At 33.0% G+C, this 21,347-nt stretch overlaps 1 pseudogene; it reads left to right on the top strand.

Annotated features, from left to right (window-relative positions):
• The first annotated feature begins 307 nt into the window (after positions 1-307).
• On the top strand, positions 308-3,282 carry LOC134470475 (retinol dehydrogenase 10-like; annotated as a pseudogene).
• Positions 3,283-21,347: the final 18,065 nt, after the last annotated feature.

Raw genomic sequence — 21,347 nt, 5'->3', positions numbered from 1 at the left:
GGCCAGCCGGCCGTGCGTGTCCGCCGCCGACCCTGCCCGGGTGCGAGGGAGCAGCGGCGCGGGCTCCGGCCAAGGCGGCTTGGCCATGAGGGCGGCGCGCGGCGCCTAACTCGCGGCTGTCACCGCCGCTGCAGCCGGACCGGGACCGGGACCGGGACCGGGACCGGGACCGGGACGGGCGGGCGGGCGCTCGGGACAGGCGCGCGGAGCTCGGGCAGGGCGGCCCTGCGCAGGCGGGGCGCGGCGCAGCGCACTCAGCCGGGCGGCACCTCGGGCGCGGGCGGGGCGCAGCTTCTCGTCCCAGCCGTGGTGACAGTCGCCCCGGAGCTCCGATCTGGGCTGCCTGGCGCGGGGCGGGCCAGGACACGAGTGCGGAGCTCGCGCGGGGCCCCCGGCGTCGCGATGGACATCGTGGTGGAGTCCTCCGCGGTCGCTTTCAAAGTGCTCTGGGCGTTGGTGCTGGCCGCCGCGCGCGGGCTGGGGCGGCCCACGGAGAAGCGCGTGGCCGGCCAGGTGTGCCGCATCGCGGGCGCCGCCAGCGGCCTGGGCCGCCTCTGCGCGCTAGAGCGCGCCCGGCGCCGGGCGCTTCTGGTGCTCTGGGACATCAGGACGCAGAGCAAGGGAGAGACGGCGGGCGGGGTGCGCCACATCTACCGCCACCTGGAGGCGGCAGGAGGACGCCGCGGCGCTGTAGGCTGGGAGTGCTGAGGAGGAAATTCTGCCCCATTGTAACTTGCAGGTTTTTACCTACACCTGTGATGTGGGGAAGAGAGAAGATGTCTACCTGACAGCTGAGCGGGTCCGAAAGGAAGTTGGCGAGGCCTCGGTCCTGGTCCATAATGCTGGTGTGGTCTCCGGACATCACCTTCTGGAATATCCTGATGAGCTCATTGAGAGAACTATGATGGTCAATCGCCATGCACACTTCTGGACAACTAAAGCCTTTCTTCCTACAATGCTGGAGATTAATCATGGTCATACTGTGACAGTTGCAAGTTCCTCGGGATTGTTCAGTACTGCTGGAGTCGAGGATTACTGTGCCAGTAAATTTGGAGTTGTGGGTTTTCATGAATCCCTGAGCCATGAGCTAAAGGCTGCAGAAAAAGATGAGATTAAAACAACTGGTTTGCCCTTACCTTGTAGACACTGGCATGTTCAGAGGCTGCCGAATCAGGAAAGAAATCGAGCCTTTTTTGCCCCCTAAGAAGCCTGATTACTGTGTGAAGCAGGCCATTGAAGGCCATCCTCACGGACCAACCCATGATCTGCACCCCCCGCCTCACGTACATCGTGACCTTCATGAAGAGCATCCTTCCTTTCGAAGCAGTTGTATGCATGTACCGGTTCCTGGGAGCAAACAAATGCATGTACCCTTTTATTGCTCAAAGAAAACAAGCCACAAATAATAATGAAGCAAAAAATGGAATCTAAGAATCTTTGTGTATGGAATATCATTTTTATCAGAAGATGATCCAGATATTTCAGTCCAGTACACATCAGCATTACTGACATTGTGGATTCTAACCCCATGTTGACTTTTTAAAAATCAACTTTTTAAAATAATAAAATGTAAATTAAGTGACTAAAGTACTTGGGAAATTTGATCAGTAAAAGTGAGTATAGATTACTGCCAATAGGGTCCTTTGAGACAGGACCTTAAAACCAATCCAATCTTTAGACGAGCACTGTAAGATGTCTTTGGGCTGTCATTTTATAATGAATGGAAAGTCTAGAATTGATAACTACAGTGTGTTTCATGTGTATTTAATTTTCTGATTTCCCATATTCATTCTTATTATTAAACCCTAGCCAACTGACATCCTTGCAACTTCAAGGACTGATAGTGCTGTGTTTTCTCATGTTTTCTAAGCTCCAGTTTGCAAAGCCTGTGTGGCTTTCTTGTGGTGTTTGTATGTTCAGCTCTTTTAAAAAATGAATGTTGAAAACCCCACCAGTTGGAGACAGATGATGCCTGAGCATCACAGTAAAGAAATGAGGTCCTTTTCTTAAGCTTATAATGACTAAAGTATTAGCTAAGTTTTAAATATCTCTGAAAAACCATTGTTTGGAGACCTACTCAAAAAAGATCACTCATTTTCTGTCTATGAATTTTGCTGCAAATAGAAAGTGCCCTTTCCTCGGGGGAATTGCTGTGTTTTGTAATGTTGGATGGACTCTTGTCTAGAATACACAGCAGCTCTGCAAAGAAGCAGGTTCTAATAATGGGAACTTCCACACTTTTAAAAAGTCACTGTTTTGTGCCAACTGTGATTAGTGAGGGGAAACAAATCTTATTCTATAGAGTATTATGGAAGGGTGTAAAGATTCCTTTAAAAAGTTTATTCACATTGTAGAACAGCAAATGACATTTTTACAGTATTTTTTGTAAAACAAACTATTTTGTGCCTTGAATTTGGTATATGTGTATTAGTGAAACATTGTAAAAGTGAACTTCTACCTCTGTATCTAAATGTATACCATCCACTTGTAAATTACTATGAACTATTATATGATTACGTTTTTTTAAGAATGTCATGTTTAAATAGTGACCAATATTAAAGGCTGCTACATAAGCCAACTTTTACTAATTGGGAAGTTTTATAAAGGACTGATTAAATTTAAAGAATTAACTTACATGCCACTGACTATGTGATTATTAGTTATCAGCAGGGTTGTAAGGAAAATCATTATGCTCTTTTTTCCCCCCACGTGCCATGCTCTGTTTTAGTTAAAAACATGTTTGAGTAGGATAATATTTGAGAACAGACAACAATTTAGGGTATCATGCACTCAAATTTCCAGCACTCTCAATCTCTAGGTTAGAGACTATCAAGGGCTTGCTTATAATAAAACAGAAAAACAGAAAGGATAGCATTACCTGTGTTATGTTGACTGTACCACAGATTACATCTGCACCGTATCTACAAACACATTCAAGGAAAGTCCCATCTCACTGCTAATGTTCCTAGCTCAGGTCTTATGGAAGACCTTTCTCATATGTTTCGATTTTAAGGCAATGGGAACACTGGTACCTCTTGATTTTCAATTACAGATTTATGTAAGTGCTTTGAAGTGGTACCATACAGTGTGATGTGAGGACAGTGGTTTTCAGTTTATCCAAGCCTGTCTCCCTGCTAGCCTGGAGCACACAACAAACCATGCTAGTAGAATCTCTTCTAATTTAAAGATCCATTTATCAACCTTAAAACCAAAAGTCGTCTTTACACTTCCTTTTTATTATTATCTGTTGGAGTCTTAAACCAATTTCTATTTTTTGTTTGTTATGCCCTTATAAGGTTGTCCATCTCCAAGTTTAATAACCCTAATTCATTAAAAAAAAAAAAAAAAGTGGGGCGGGGCGAGGTGAGGGGCGAGGCAAGGCAATGAAAGAGAGCCACTCAGAAGGTTCTTAAAGAGGGGATGTCCTGCACTTAAACACAATAACAATAACAATTCTCTGCAGAACCAAACTTTACAAAAAGGCGACTGCACGCTTACACAGAAGACGTTTCTGGTTGCACATCATCCTTAGATGTCTGCCACCCTTGCTGCTGATTTTGTGTAAGGTTTTTGTTTAAAAAATAACTTACGTATTACTTCCTGTTTTACCCTTGAGAACTTGTCCATTCCATGAACTCCTTAATATGTACACGGTGCATTACAGCATGTGTATGTCCGTTACTGTGTCAGTTGTCAAACGAAACTATTACTTTTAGATTACCTCTTTGTTTTCATTTAGGCTAACATATTTAAGATGTAAACTACCTCTGTAAGTAGATAAATATTATACATTTGTTAAAATTAATGAAATACACAGCCAAAAGAGGAAATTATAATTCAAGCCATCATTTTTATTTGATGAGTACTAATGTACATACTTGGTCAAATAATTAGGCAACAGAAATAAATAAAATATATCTAAATTGGAAAGGAAACATTTACGTTTTCTGTGTTTGAAGGTAACATTTTATGTATAGAAAACCCTAAAGACTCTGATAAGAACATCTTATAGGTAATAAACTCAGCAAAATGATAACATACAAATTCACGTATGGAATGGTAACTATTTTATATACTAAGTGGATTATCTAGAAACTAAATCAAGAAATAATATGACTTAAGTACAAAATTAAGATAAGTTACTTGAAAATAAATTTAATCAAAGAGATAAGAGATGTCTACACTGAAAACTGTAAACTATTGAAAAATAATGCTGCTGAAACTAACGTACACACAAGTAATTGGAAAGTCATTTTGTGGAATGGGAGAATTATTATTATTAAATTGTTTATTGTACCCAAGTAGTTTATATATTAAATAAAATATCATCAAATCATCAATACTATTCTTCATAGAATTTAAAGAAAACTCTTAAAACTTATAGGACTATACAAAAGATCTAAACTGTCAAATAAAAATTCAGGGAAAAAGAAAAAAAAGAGGCTTCACACTACCTGACTAAGAAATAAACTGCAACATGATAGTAACCAAATTGTATAAAATTCTACGGTGAGAAATGAAAGATGTTAGTGATGAAAAAATGAAATAAATAAATAAATAAATACAGGTCTGAATTTCTTTGAAAAAGGTTACTTAATTTCTATAGTATTTGATAAATAACAATTTAATAAGTAACAAGAATAAAGAATAATTACTAGAAAAATTACAGCAATAATTTAATATTTTTATAAATGTAAGTATGTTCACCGAAAACCTTCTGTTAGCCAAGTGTGGTGGCTCATGCCTGTAATCCCAGCACTTGGGCGACTGAAGCAGGAAGACTGTTGTGAGTTCAAGATCATCTTGGGCTACACAGTGACCTCAAGGCCAGCCCAAACTTGTCTCAAAAAGACAAAAACCAAACAAAACAAACAACAATACACGAGGAAATCTTTCATTAGTTCATATACTAAAGAGATCTGACTGACATGACTCCTAAACTGACAATATATAGATCATTTAAAACCTCTAAACAGTGAATATTGGCACAGCTCATGTTCAATAATTCAAAACAGTATTTGATCCACTGAAAGTGACAATAGTATTCCTAATTTTATAATCTCATTTTTATAGAGTAATGAAATAGTATAAAACTGTATAATTAAAAGAGGCCTCCTATGATTTCACAAGAGATCGCTGATATTTCTGCTTCATGCTTGGGTTCAGTGGTTCTAGGTGGGATAATCTATGCCCATTTGTCTTGGTTTTGCTTGCTGACTTCTGTACACGCCAACCGCACATGTTTAATCACTGTGGAGAGTGGATCCTCTGCAATAAATCTTCATTGGGCAAGTAGATCACCCAAAATAAATCATCTGTGGGTGAAACAACTCTGCTCACACATGAGCTGCTGGACAAGGAGCTCATCTGTCATAAACCACACAGAGACAAGTGGCTCGAGCTTGATTTACTGCCTCTAACCATAACTATGGTTTTGCCTCACCTAAAATATACCATGATTTTACAAGAAGCACAGTCTTTGCAAAATGAAAAACAAGGGTTACCTCCTTAATATTGCCTTTGAAAACATAGTTTCTAATATATCATGGCCAAAATAAAAAGTAAGATACTAGAATATTAAGAGGTTATATTAATTTAGCAATATATAAGACAAAAATTGAAATTATTAAACAGTAAATACAAAAAATTCTATACATTAATGTAATATTAAGTATATATTTCCTTTGTAAAGTTTCAGTGATAATAAACAGACATATGGATGTTAGAAAGGATAGTTTAGATGCTCAGTAAGTAGAAAATTACACTTGTCTGCTTGTCTGTTCTTTGTATAGGCATATGAAATATACACACTAAATTATTCGTATTTTTATGAGTTTGTAGAAAGGTATATAGTCAGAAAAGAGTATGATAATATTCAAACAGAACTATGTTTGTCAATTAATAGAACAAACAGAAAAGTTGGACTATGATAGACAGCAAAAGCTCCCCCAAAATTGAACTTGATGAATACTTTAAAAGTTCAAAAGATACATTAGATGGACAATGGAAATAGAGTTTTTATACAATAAGGATTAAAATCAGTGTTGGTGTTAGTGGACACTAAATATGAGAATCTGTAACTCTACACATTTGGACATGTGTGAAGTTATAAAAGAATTTAAATGACTGAAAAATATTTTTTTATCCTAGGCCAAAAGGGCATCACTGGTAGCATGAAGAGAGAGAGAGAAAGAGAGAGAGAGAGAGAGAGACAGAGAGAGAGACAGAGAGAGAGACAGAGACAGAGAGAGACAGAGACAGAGAGAGACAGAGACAGAGACAGAGAGAGAGAGACAGAGAGAGAGAGAGAGAGAGAGAGAGAGAGAGAGAGAGAGAGAGAGAGAGAACGAGACTCCTGTAACATTTACTGGTCTTTTCTGATCTTCCTTATTTTGTCTAAAATGTCACTATCTTAATTTTGTTACATAGAAGTTGTTATCCTGCAAACCATACCATAAAACACATTTTGCCAAAACATTTTCTGTTAGAGTTGACAAAACATATAAATTTAATATCTGTGGAAATAAACTTGCAAACATTTTGGCAATGCTAGGAACCTATTCATCACCTTTTGACATTTATTTTTCCATCGCATTTAATATTATATTTTAAAATTCATTTTAGGACTTTATTTTCTAATATGTTGCTCATTCATACAAGATGTGAGGCTGATATAAATATATTAAGTTACTAATATTTTGGTTCTAGAGTAATACAAAGTATTTGACTTTATCATCTAGGTTCGGAAGTTTGTGACTCTGTAATAAAAGAAAATATTACTTACTATTCTCTTGATATTCTTTAGTACAATAAAAAGTATACTTTAAGGATTTATTTTTATTTGTGTGGTTTGTTTTTGTTCCTGTGATTTGTCTAAAAATTATTGTTCTATACTCAGAAATGAACACAAAACAGTCTTTGTTTAAATAGTAGAAGTATAAATCAGGGTGTGTTATATAGATATTTTTTCATAACATATGGTGAACTGATAAGGGATATGTAATAGGTAAAGTAAATATTCCTTCTTAAACAAATTGTTCCTGGTGTAAGAAAGTGGATTAAATAATTTTCTCAGTACCTGAATTTTAAAAGAGAATTTTTCACATCAATAAGAATGGCTTCATTTTTCTCCTAAGGTGAATATATTTCTAAAGTATATGTGTAACTTTTTAGATACAAAATTCCTGAGGACAAATTGGTAAAACATAACAGCAAATGAGAAAAGATTCTGATAGCAAATTCCTCTTTATTGTGTCTGACATTGTCTATGGTTTTAGATAGATAGACTCAAGGATACATAGATACACAGATAGATAGATAGATAGATAGATAGATAGATAGATAGATAGATAGATAGTTTTTTAGGATATATATATATGTATATACCCTAAGATACATCAATATATTTTTATATGTGTACATCGACTTAACATTATGGAGGATTATATATCAAGATCATTTGTATCCTGTAAAGATACAGATACCAGTGATAAGGAATATTTGGAAGATTGTATAAATTCTTCATTATCTTTCTAGTACGACATTTTCAAGAAAGTTAAATTATCATAAGCTGACTCCCTAAATTACAATTTTTAGAATTTGTCTCTTTTAAAATTTTAATGTCTTTAGTAAATAAGAGTTAATATCTAAATATCAAATATAATGTGCTTGCAGTGCAATTAACCTGTATATTTTTAACATAGAAAGTTACTTAGAGTTATGATTGCTTGCATACTCCAACTTCAAATAGCTTCTTTCCCCGTAAGGGGAGAAAGACAACAGAATCCATCCTTTCTATGCATTAATAGTAGTTCCAAATAAAGCAAATTTAATGATATACATATATATATATATATATATATATATATATATAGTGTCAATTTCTTTTTCTTTTTTTTTTTTTTTGTCTTTTTCCTTTTTATTGGTACCAGGGATCGAACTCACGACTGCCTGCTTGCAAGGCAGGCTCTTATGCTGCTGAGCTAAATCCCCAGCACCCTATTATATCAATTTCTATAAATTAGTTTGATTACTGGTCTTAGGCATAGTAATTGAAGTGTGACACTATTGGTTTACTATATTATACTTTTTCCTCCTAAAGTATTTGTACCATAAACTACATAATGACTGTCAACATGCAAAAAAGATAAATGTTTCAATCTGTAAATCTCTAAATATTTCTTCTACCAGACCGTAGTCTTTTGCCATGGCTAGCTGTCCTGCATGTATAGTTTCATGATCTGTATTTTAGGAAGAAAGGAAAATATTTTCAAATATTTGTGGATGGAGAAAAACAGAATCTAGATAGCAAAGCATTCATATTCCTGAGCTTAGTTCTGAGAACTCTGTCATTGCCCTACTGACTGCTCTTTAAAACACAGCCTCCTCACTTGTAGAGAATTAACTGCGGGCCCCCTAATGCCAAGGCATTTCCCAATCACAGTAATTTACAGCCAACTCGTCATATCTCCATGAGTCATCCTTCTGGACAGGAAGCCCTCAGCATAATCTCTGCTTGGACAAAAAGCTGATCTATGTGATGTGCATTTTGTTAGTTGCTGATGCAAAACATCATTGTATCATTTATTGCATTTTTGATATGTAGGCCACATTTTCCATGGCTTTTACTTGCTAAGAAGTTTTTTGCAGTAATGTAACTTTTACAACAGTTCACAATCAACATAAGAGTGAGTTATTTTTAAATTCTCTCCTCTTCTTAAATTAATGGCAATTTGATGAAGGATGGATGATTTGTGTTGCCCTTTTATTCTTGGGTACTGTTGGACCCTTTCTTGGTGACTTTTTCTACTTTTCCATTCTTCTGTTGCTAATTTCCTTATTTCTCAGAGCCTTTTCCCCTCCACATTTCCTGCCTGACTCCTTGAACTGGAACCTTACTGACGAAGTATTTTCTTTATCCCATTTTCCTGAGAAGTTTGACAGCACTCTCTGTCCAATCCTCCTAATTCTTCCCATTTTCTTTTTCTGCTGTCCACACTACAATCCAACTTGCAAAAAACAATCAGACTGTCTTTCACCATGTGTTGTTCCTTTGCACAGTTCATACAGAGCCAACTCAGCAAGCATTTGTTAGACAGCATTTCTCGATACGTCCTTTATGTGGTTTAATTTTGATCTCTCCCTCCTAATTGGATATCTTGACTGTAAAGTTCCATTTTACAGACAGTCTAATCTTTCATACTGTATTATACAAAGACTTTTCAAGGGAAATAAAAGCAATAGAGAAAATGTTTGATATTTATGTCATAAGTTTTACTTTTATTTCAGAAGTTCTTAAGTTTTAGTGTGCAAGAGATTAAGAAAAGCATATCTGCTTGTTAATAAGTACATAGTCTACTTTTCACTTGCAGACATTTTTATGGAGCACGAGGAGTAGACCAGGAACACGTACTTCAGTGGCAACTTCATTGTCTTTTGCTGCAGACAGCCTGTTTACCAATTTCCCAGTAGCCATATTTTATTTTTTGGAGATTTTATACATTTTCAATATTTGTAAATAAATGCTTACTTTCTTTGATGTTTGGCCTAGATTGAGTCTTCAGAAAGGCATTTTCCTTTCAGTGTCAGGGAAGAAAAATGCAGTCAGTGAATTGATTAATTTGCTATAATGTTTACCTCATAATCGATTTTTTTGGAACATTTTAAATTATGTTTCTTATAAAAATATAGCTGTGATACCTACTGTTTGAAAAGTACATCTTGTATCTCTTCTGTGGCATCGTCATCTCTTTGCCTGTGCTCTAATGTCTTCCCTTCTTATCCCCGAATGCTCCATGTTCCTCTGAGGGCCAGGCAGAAAGCTGTCATTTGGTGCTGAAAGAAAGCTAACAAAAAATGTCCTAATCTAACTTTATAATGTTAAAAGTTTGGGGGAACAAAACCCCTTGTGTTAACTTACTTTGTCCATCAGTGCCAAATGCAGACATCCTTATAATTTTCTGAAAGTCTTTCCCTAAAACTGTCACACTTAGAGGTACATGTAAACACTCACTACAGTGTGGACTTGTGGCCTCAAATTTTACTGATAATCATACTTGAAGTGGGCTGCATGAAATCTGTCCTATTTCTCAACTCATGTTTTGCATCCCTCCTTGCTTCTTTTCTCCACCATCTCTCAGTCACCTCGAGGCTATTCTAATACTGCTGAGCTGAATATTTTATTTTATATGGCATATTCCTGATATCACATAAGTTTAAGACCAAATAGCACTTTCACAAAATAGACTTTAGCGATAAAATAGCCAAAGAATATTTCCTCAGCCAGAGCCCCCAAACCAGTCTCTGTTACATCATGATATTATTTTCTCTAAGTAATTCTAGTATTCTGGAAGTTTTTGACTCACTTACTTACTTATTAATTTTAGTGTTTATGTCTTTCATGGCCTACACAACAATGGTAGTCATTGTACATTTCCCTCTGTTCTCTCTTCAGTATTTGAAACACACACACACACACACACACACACACACACACACACACACACACACAAAGTCTTGTACTGATACTTGGTTGCAATGACTTACAAGATTAACTTTGTTTTGCTCCTTCTAACTAGAATTCAGAATCATGTAGATAACTTGAAATTAGCCAATGAAGAGCATTTTTACCACCACAACTAGAAAACACTAAAAACGAGGATTCTTTTGAGAATCAAAAAATAATATTACCAGTAACTGCATCGATGGAAAACGCAGAATTTTTCCCTCCCTTGCTTCCCTCCCCCCAAACTTTCCAATTCTGAATATCAGACAGAAAGTGAAAGGACAAAACGATTTCTTTCCTATAACTAAAATCTGAAATGATATAACAATAAATGAAAAGAGCCTTCATTCTAGCTGGACGGAGCATAAAAGTTTTATGTCCTGTTTTGTTGTAATCTCTTTAAAATAAAATAAAAAAGAAAGAGTTTAAAAGAGTAAAAAGCAAGAAAATAAGACTGAAGGAAAGCCCTTATGAAATAATGCATCCCAACAACCACTTGGTTTTCCAGTTTTGAAAACAAAAGCAAATGTGATTAATAATTCACTATAATTTTCATCCCAAATGTATATAAAATCCAATATTACATGATTATTATTAAAATAGAGGGAATTGTAAGCTGTTTTAGCATGTAGACAAGAAAAGCTTTCACACTAGGTAATTATTGTCAATAACTAGTACTTGCAATTATAACTACATTCTCCTTCGTTCTGGCTATTATTCCACTTTGCAATTATATAACACAAAATCATTTTTGAAATGTAACTCTACCTTTTCTTAACCACAGTAAGTATTTCAGTATGTTTATTTATGTGCCAACATTATCAATCCATTATGATGTATGGAAAAAAGAGACTTTTTATAATTCTTTAATTTCTAAAATATGCATACCAAAATTAAGGACTGTAACTTCTGATAGTAAGATAGATTTTTAATCATAAAACAAAAGCTTGGGCTGATTATGCCAAAATTTCAGTGCTAATGGAAAGAATATTTAAGAGTGTAAATATAAAAGTTGCCACCAAGAGTGATTCAATGTAATATATTGTTTATGTAAGAGAAAATCTCAAGGAGGAAAATACTATTGAACAATTACTTTCTTTTTGTGTTTATTACACCAAACTATGTAAAGTACTTTTCAGAAATTTTCTTAGAAAGTCAATATCATAGCAGTACTTGTAAGTTTTTTTCTGTTCTTTCAATTTCTAGATTACACTGACACCATGTAGAAAACATGAGATTCAATGTTAGATGCCCAAAGTCTATATTCCATAGGATCTCATATTCTATTCCATAATATAACATTAAGTCACAAAAATTGTCAGTGACGACAGATAAAAGACCATAGGATCCTCAAAGGGTATAAGCATTATCATCATCATCATCACCAATTTCCACTAGGAGATGTTGCTCTAAATTTTAAAGCAAGATACACATGTGTATATTTCTGTTACTGTCTCATCTAGGTATACATAGATACAAGTGTATACATATGCATATTTGTTCCCCAATTTTTATTTTTTCTCAACTTTTTACAGTGCAAAATTATATTCAGAGCCAAACACAGCTTGATCATTATTATTTTGGAATGATGGTTCTATTGTATTTAGTTCCTTATCTTAACATGATATATTCATTATTCCCTTTGGAATATGATGTATCAATTCTATTGCTTTTCTGCGGAATCTTACAATTTAGTAATGTGGAATTTAGATTTCTTTTGGATTTGCTGACATCAAGTTTGAGAAGCAAGCATTCTTAAGTTTGGTACTCAGTACAACAGCAATGACTGTACTTCTTTTAAGGCATAGATCCATTTATCAACTTGATGATGGGAACTACTAGAAAAACGTCTAAGATTATGCAAAAGCAAAAGAGCATAGTTAAGAATTGCTTATTATAAATCATCTTAAAAGAGTAGATATAGATGATAAAATAAAAGATATACATAAAGAAAAAACATTACTCATATTTGCCATTTGTGCCAAATTGGTTGGAAGGTTAATTCTAAAATATAAATCGAAGATTCTCTGAGGGATGGAAAAGTGGGAAATATACTCAGATGTGTATTTTGAGACTTTTTAGTGCACCATTAATCATTCTGAAGAACAGTTTATTTGATAATTTAACTATTAATTTATTTTGCTTGAGTAAAAACAGAAACAAATATGGAATGCAAATCACATTTGTCATGTTCAATTAGGTAAAAATACATAGGAATGTTGCAATGTGTGCATAATAGTTTACATTTATGCAAGGAGTAAAAGAAATAAATACTATCTATAGCACTTTTTCTGAGATAAGATGTGATACAAAATTTGCCTAAAAGATATAAATTATTTGATTTTAAGGAAAAAATCTACCTGACATTAGAAAAATTTATCTTTTGTTGGTTGGAAAATAAAAAGAATACTCTCATAATAATTAATAACATTGTCCTTTCATCATGAAATGTTCCTCATTTGTTAAGTAAATGATTTTGAGAAGAATCTCAAATAATGGGCACAGTAAGTTAAGGTGCAATCACAAACAGAAACACTGAAGTGACACCCAGGATTTAGAGACAGATCTTTTTTACATCAACTAGCACTGATTGGGATCATTTCCAAAGTATCAGGCCCTGATCCTTGGCAATTTGAGGCTTATATGTGATAAGCAAGCAGAAAGCACCAAAGCAGAGTAATTAGTGTTTATTCATTGGGGTTTTTTGTTTGTTTGTTTTTTTGTACTGGGCATCAAACTCAGGACCTTGATGTAGGAAGTGACTTCTCTTAAATTTTCTGAGACTGTTTGTTTATAATTTGTATTACTTCTTCCTTAAATTTTCAAGGAAGTACACCGGTAAGGAGTTTAGTTTGTGGGAACACTTTAAAATGGAATTTCAAAGTCTTTGATATAGGTAGTGATATTATTGTTCCCTTGAGTGAATTTAGTTTTGTTCTTCAAGTTGTCCGTACTACTCAGTTACCAAATTAAATGACATAAGCCCATCCTTAGCAATCTCTTACCTGATTTTTTTTCTTTATGCTTAATTTTTCCCTCAAATTGGTATCTCACTATTTTGTGCAGGATGGATTCCAACACTGGGCTCAAGTGGATCTCCCGTCCAACCTCTAAAAAATCTAAGACTCATTATATGCCTGTGAACTTGACTGTACAATTCTCATTTATATCTATGTTTATGCAACCTATAACACTGTCTTTGTATTACTCGTATTTATGTTTTATCCTTTGAAGAAAAGTAATCTGCATAGAGATCTAACAACTACACCCCACAATGCAAGGAAATACCTGTTGATTTTTTTCCTTTTAATGTACTATTTTCTAATATTTCTTTACTGTGTACGTATATTTAGATCTTTCTGTTTCAAGTTTCTTTTGCAGTAGGTTTACATCTATGATAGGAGATTTCCTAAAAGAACATTACTTGCTATTCAGTTTTCTATGAATATTTTCTCAAATGCATTACAACAATTCTTTAGGTCATTTTATTTTCATTTCACTCAGCTATAACTAATTTTTAATTGCATTTTTAACTTTTCTCATTGCTTTGATCATGGTTACTGTTAATTTTGTTAATTGATTTCCGTGTATGTGGGTATTTTAATTTCTTTCCTTTTTTCTCTATGCCATGCTGGGGATTGAATCCATGGTTAAAGGCACTATGTGGAGCATGCTACAGTGAACTAAATCTCCAGCCTGTGTTCTCAGATTTATATTCATTTCTGCTATCGTTTGATTTTAATCAGAGGACAATCAATATGTTTCACATATTTTTATAATTTATGGGCATTGTGTCATAACCCAAAATATGATCTACCCTTGCAAACTTTGAGTAAACTTAAAAATGTATTCTTCTAATTTTGATCAAACTTATGTAATTGTAATTAGTCAAATTAATTGATAATATTATTTAAATCTTTTACCTCCTAGATAAATTATTGTATATTTATTGTGTTATAAATTTGAAAGAGTTGCATGGCTGGCACCATGTTTTCCACTTGTATTACTATCATATGTTGTTGTTGGTTTTGAACCTTTGTTAGCAGATGCAAAATTATCTTGTGTTTACATGTACCATCTATAAATTAAAACTTTTTAATTATGAAATAAACTTATTTATCTGTAGTAGCATTATTTTTTCCAAATCTGTATTGCTGTATGTTCATATGCCAGTATTATTAGGTATTGATTAGTATTAGTTTTGTTTGTTTCTCCATTGTTATTCAGATATGTTTATGGTTTTAACTTAATTTTAATTATATATATACAGGGAATAAAGAGAGACAGGAAATACAGTTGAATCCTACTTTTTCTATGTTACTCTAAAAATTCTTGCTTATAACTTTCAGGTTGTTTTCATTTATCTATTAATATTGTTCTTTTTAATATTTTGGGTTTTTTGTATTTGTCCTTTTATTTTTCCTCTATTTCTTTTTTAATATTCTTTATTATATTTTTTAGCTTTATTGTTGTATTGACTAGATTTACTTAAAAAATTTTTTTTTTACTTTTTGGTAGTTCTGGTGATTGAACCCATGCATGTAAAGCAATAGCTCTACCACCAAGTAATCTCGTCAACCAATTAATATCTTTATTTTAAAAATAATTTTGGGTTTATAATTACAAAGCTAGTAAAATAATAATTATAAAGCTAATAAAAATAGACATTTGCCATATACTCAATTTGTTCTCTACTTTTATCTCAGAGACTTTACTTACTCTTGGTCTACTTAAAAGTATGCTGATTAATCCAAATATTTTTAATTTTTCCAGTTATCTTTCTTTTTTTTTTTTTTTGATCTTTAGTTTTAGATCATTGTGTTCCAAGAAGACAATTCATAAGATTTCTGTTCTTTTAAATTAGTTTAGGTGTACTTTATGGTCCAGAAGTGTATCCCCCTCCCTTTAGGAAATATTCCATGGGAACTTGAGACAAATGTGTCATCTGCTGCTGTTGGATAAGCCAGTCTACAAGTGTCAATTAGATCCAGTAGATTATTACTGAGATTTGCTGCCACTGTACCTTTATTGATTTTCTGCCTGCTGAGTCTATCAATTATGGCATGAGAACTGTTGACACCTCCACTTGTAACTTCAGATTTGTTTATTTCTCCCGGCAGTCTTACTGCTTTCTGTCTTCATACTTGGGCATGTTTCTGTGTGATGCACATGACCTCATGATTGCTCTGTCTTCTTGAAAGACTGATCCTTTTTATTGTTATCTTTTAACTCTTTTATGTCTAAAAATTATTCCCCTTCTGAAATTTACTTTAGGTGAAATTAGTACAGCCAGTGTAGACTGTTTTACTGTTTGAGTGAAACAATTTTCACTCTCTCTTTATTTTTAATCTACACGAGTCTGGATATCTAAGTTGTCTTTTAGGTGGTATGTTTCTCCAATTAAAAATCTCTGTTTTTGACTTGTATATTTAGAACATTATATTGAAAGTGATTACAAATATAGGTCCTAAATGATTAAAATCTATCATATCTAGATGACTGTGGTGGTGTTTGCCTGTAATCTCAACACACTGGAAGGCTAAGGCAAGGAGATCACAACCTAGGGCACAGCTTGAGCAACTGAACGCCTTAGTGTGACACAGTTCAAACAAACCAATACACAGGCAGACAAAAGCTACCCTGTCTGTTTTCTGTTATTTAGGATTTTTATTTTCTTTTTATTTTCTGTACTTTTAGAATCCCTTATTTTAGTGGAACTTTTAATATGACAAATATATGGATACAAGCATTACACATTTTTATTAACATTTTGTGTTAATGTTTGCCCTAGTGTGGACAATGCACATTAAGTCTATGACCTGAATCTTAAGTCCTCTTCTAATTTGTACTACAGTGCTATATTGCCAGTGAAGATATACTACTTTTTCATTCTTTACAATATATTGATTTCACTTACTCATATTATAATATCAGAAAATACATTTTTTCTCTTATTTTGAATAATTACATATTAGATCAATTAAAAATTAAAAACTAATTCATATTTTACATTCATTCAACAGCAGTTTTCTTTAATCTGACCTGCATTCTTATTCATGAAAAAATTTAATGTATTTAGAAGTCAGATCTGCTACTGTCAAAAGACAACTTTGATGGATCCTGGGTGTTGTTTGGAGGTACCTTTTTATTTAAGCAATACTAATTTTGATGTATATTTTAGCTTGCTTAAATGTAGAAAATTTTGATGTATTTTCTTTATTTCTTAGTGGAAATGTTATATGCTTCAGTTTCTTTTTAGATGTGCATGTGTGTATGTATGTGTCTACATGAAGTTAAAATTGACCTGATTACATGTTTTGCTATTTTTTTAGTATTTATTTTTTGCAACTCTGAGTTAATTAGACTTATGGTTTGTTTTCTTACATTAATTTTGAAAATAATTTTTTATTATTACTTCAAGTATTTCTTCTCTGTTCTATTGTTAGTCTCTGATATTTAATTATACTTGTTATTCCTTTACGAATCATTTTATATTTCTTGGATTTTCCAAGTCATTTCATTTTTCTCCATTTCACAGTGAGCAGCAAATCTTTCATTTAAATTCATTTCATTGACTTATTTTTCAGCTTTTTATTTCACAAAAAGTTTTTATTTTACCTATTTTTTACAAAACACGGCTTTGGAATGCAATGGAACGTTCACTGTCTTTATTTCTCAGTACATAAAGATACTTCTCTGTTTTCTTATTTGCACTGCTTTTCAAGAGCAATGTAGTGCTATTGTTTCTTTTTAGCTTCTTTATGTCTTGTACCTTTATTTTTGATGCTTTGGAGGGTGTTTGTGCTTGTGTGTGCACATGCACACGTTTGTGTGTGTCAGATGGAATTTGCACTTACCTATGTCCCTACCCTAGCTTTGGGCATTCATTTTTACTTTGAGATAAAAATCTCACTGAGTTACCTATGAAATGCCTGTCTTAACCTGCTCAACTGCTTGCTTTACAGGCATTAACAGCCGGAGTGAGTTCATTTTTATTAGTTGTTTTTGCAATCCTATTGCCATGTACATTAATTTTATATCTTAATTTTCTGAATTTTCAATTTTTTCATTTTTAGTGTATTGGTACATACTGCTTATACATATAAATGAAATCCATTGATGCATAAATATTTTTATGTGTAAAATAATTTGATGTGTTAAATATGTAATGATGAAACTCAGGGCATTAAGGATTGTCATTTCCTAACATATTTATATTTTCTGTGTTTTGGGAAACTTTGGGCTCTTCATATTCAGTTTTTTAAAAGTAAAGCATAAATTATCTCCTAAAGTTATCCCGTGTGTTATCCTACACCAGAACCAATTGTTCAGATTTAATTGTATTTTGGCATGCATTATCTAATCTACCCGTAGTTCTCATCCCTTAACCTTTTTGTCCCTTATGACTATCACTTTATTTTCTACTCCACTGAACTTTTATCTTATACAAATGAATAAGAACATGAGACATTGTCTTTCTCTGACTGACATTTCACTTAGGATAATTAATTTTCTCTAATTGTCATGTTGCTGTGAATGACTGCATTGCATTCTTTCTGTGGTTGAAAAATTCTGCTTTCAATAATACTACAACTTCTTTATCTCTTTGTTTCATAGGCAACCTATTTGACTGTATTGTTTAACTCATCAATAACGCTATAATAAGCATGAAAGTTTAGGTTTCTAAAGATTTCATTTCCATTGGATGTGTACCCATGAATGTGGATCATATGGTAGCACCATTCTTAAATTTTTTTTTAGGTAACATTCTACTATTTTCCTGAGTACCTATACTAATTAAAATCATCAAAATTTTTTATAAAAATTCAAATTTATCAATATTTTTATCAGCATTTTCATATCTTTCACTTAATACAACTTTGTAATTTTTCTTTATTTTTCACTCATGTTTCATAATATCAGGCTTAATCAGAAAATTATTTTAAATGGAATATTTTATTATATATGTAAAATAGATTTATATAAGCAATGAATAGGAAGCTTAAAAGTATATATATTCTCTTTATATAATTTAAGAATTACAGAATTATGCTCAATTTCTTTGACAATTTATTGGCTAAAATATTAAAAATAATGTATGAAAAATTTATTACATAGCTTCTGATATGAAAAACAGCAAAAGAGAAGCAACTTAAAAAAGAATTTGATTCCTAGAAATGAAACTAATAGTTTATAGTAAACATATTTTCTGTTAATAAATAAACATAATATTGTAACATACCACTTAATCAAGTCAATTTTTCAAATTAAATATACATTTAATCACATGAAAAGTACCCTGTAAAGCAAATAATAAACTATATGTATTTATACCTCTACATCTGATAGTTTTAAAATCAGCAGTTTTCTTAATTTTGATACCAATTTATTCAGTTAATTTCAGGCATGCTAGTTTTTCAATTATAAGCAGACCTTTTGTATTTATAATAGAATTTATTTTACATAAAATGTACTGAATTTACCTTCCAAAAAATGTTCTTAACAGTTTACTTCTAATTAGCATGTTCATATTTAGCAAACAGGCACCCCTAAAATCTATCAGATATAAATACATGCAGTGTAAATAAAAAAATTTGTCAATAGTACTGTATTTGTATCAACTTTTCCTATCCTTTCCTCATCTTCTCATGCTGAAAAACTCAAGATGAATCTGCTACAAAGAGAAATCACTTGATCTTCCATTGCAAATATGAAGAGCTCATTCAATTAAAATGCTTACAAATTTCTGACTACATCATGCTATTTTAAGTCTTATACTCAAAAAATTTTTTCACTACCGTATCAAAACAGTGATATATGAATATTATTATAATATATTAATAGTATTTTTGAAATCTATATCAAAAAGATTTTTATTCAAATCTGCCATAAATACAATTGAAATAGATTGGCCATCTCAAATAAACTACAGAATTGTTTCCATAGAAATAATTTAATATCTGTTGATCCATGATTCAAGTGTTTGATAAATTCTATTTGATGAAAGAAAACTTTCAGTTACTCAACTGATAGCGCAAAATACATCGAAATGGAAGGCTTGTGCATCTACAGTTTTCCAAATATGTAAATTTTTCATAATATTACTGCCACTAAAATGAATGCACAGGGAAGCATGTTCATCTGAGTCTGAAAATATATTCAGTATTAGTGAGGATGTTTGATGTGGTATACTGTTTAGTTAAGTCACATCAGGTCCTTAATATAAGAAAATCCTAGTCTATAATGACAATTTCATTACTTACTATTGAATATAAACTTTGACTGTCACTTTTGTTTTTGTTGGATTTATTCAGTTATTCACTTGACAGTTATATGAGTGTTACAGATACTTTATTTGATGTTTCTGCTATTCTATTCCATATTAAACCTTCTTCTATGGACTTCACATTCAGATAAGATAAAAAGATAAGCAATAAATGTGAATAACAAGCAAATATCACTATGCATAAAAGCAAAATAAATGGTATGAAAAACATCATGGTAAAATTTTCAGTAGTTAAAGGGAAAATAGGTAATATGGAGAACTAGACCAGACATTTTAATATGTGTGGTTGAAACAGCAAGCCTTAATTTTGCATAGCAGGGCTAAGAAAGTTTTTATGGGGAAGTGAGAGATCTGTAGATTCACCTCTAGAACTGTTCCATCCATGGTGTACGACTAGTGAGAATATCTGAGCACTACTGGAAAGCTCACACATAAAGTACAAGCTTCACACATTCCAGTGAAAGACAAGAGATGGCAGACTGGTGGGAAGAAATAAGACAGAGAATAGGCCGAGTAAAGGGAGAGAAAGTGAAAGAAGGAAGCTTGGACATATTTTCCCCAAATGTGTTTTGTTTGTTTGTTTGGTTTTTGGTTTTTATTTATAAGAATTATACAATTAGGCATACATATAATAATTTGGAAATATTTAAACTTAAAGCCCTATGTTATTTTAAATCATATTGTGCTAATGCATGTTTGAAAACATTTGCAACGGTTTTCCTATGCCAATAAGACAATTTAAGGAATTAGATATATAGTACAAAAGATTTCTGTAATAATGTTCTTAAATTGATTAACATATGCATGTTTTTATCCACTCATTCAACAAGAATTACCCAATGAAATCTAATGCTGGCCATCAAATTTACAACTCTGCAAAATAGATGTCATTATTTATATATTACTCCAGATTTTGGGGTTTTAATATGTTCTTAAAGCTATTTACATAATCACTAGTTATTCTGTTTGAATACTACAAAGATAAAGGACAATTTCAAAGATATATTCCATTTTGTTATTTTATATTTCACATACTTTCAATTAAAAAAAGATTAAAACTAAATGGATATTCCAATTAAGTACATTTTTTACTGTTATAAAGAAATATATTTAGAACAGAAGTGGTATTATACAAGCAATGCATTGGTATCAATAAAAAACTGGATAATAAAGAATTTGCTTGTGTTGCATAAAAAATATATGATGTGATTCAATGAAAATTATGAGTTACACTAGCACTTAAATGTACCTTATTATATGGTATATAAATGGCTAAGAAAACCAGAAATAAGTTAATTAAGTTTGCCACTATAAAATCATCCACATTTCTATGAAAATAATACTATTTTTCAAAATCATTTATATTTCACTTAGTGAAAGTTTCCCATGACATATGTTCTCATTGTTTGTTATCAAATGAAGTTATCTTACCAAACTAAAGTTAATGTGCTATCAATTTGTTTGCAGCGTGTTGCAAAGATCATTAAAACCAGGGTTATAAACCACTAAAGGAGTACTAAATGTTCTGATGTTTTGTATAAAAGTTGTTCTTGCATT

This window comes from Cavia porcellus, unplaced genomic scaffold, assembly GCF_034190915.1.
Source record: "Cavia porcellus strain 051 isolate PalLab524CR breed Dunkin Hartley unplaced genomic scaffold, mCavPor4.1 scaffold_15, whole genome shotgun sequence".
In the NCBI taxonomy this organism is placed as follows: domain Eukaryota; kingdom Metazoa; phylum Chordata; class Mammalia; order Rodentia; family Caviidae; genus Cavia; species Cavia porcellus.
Note: the sequence above shows the minus strand (reverse complement) of the source record. Positions and strands in the feature narration are given on the sequence as shown.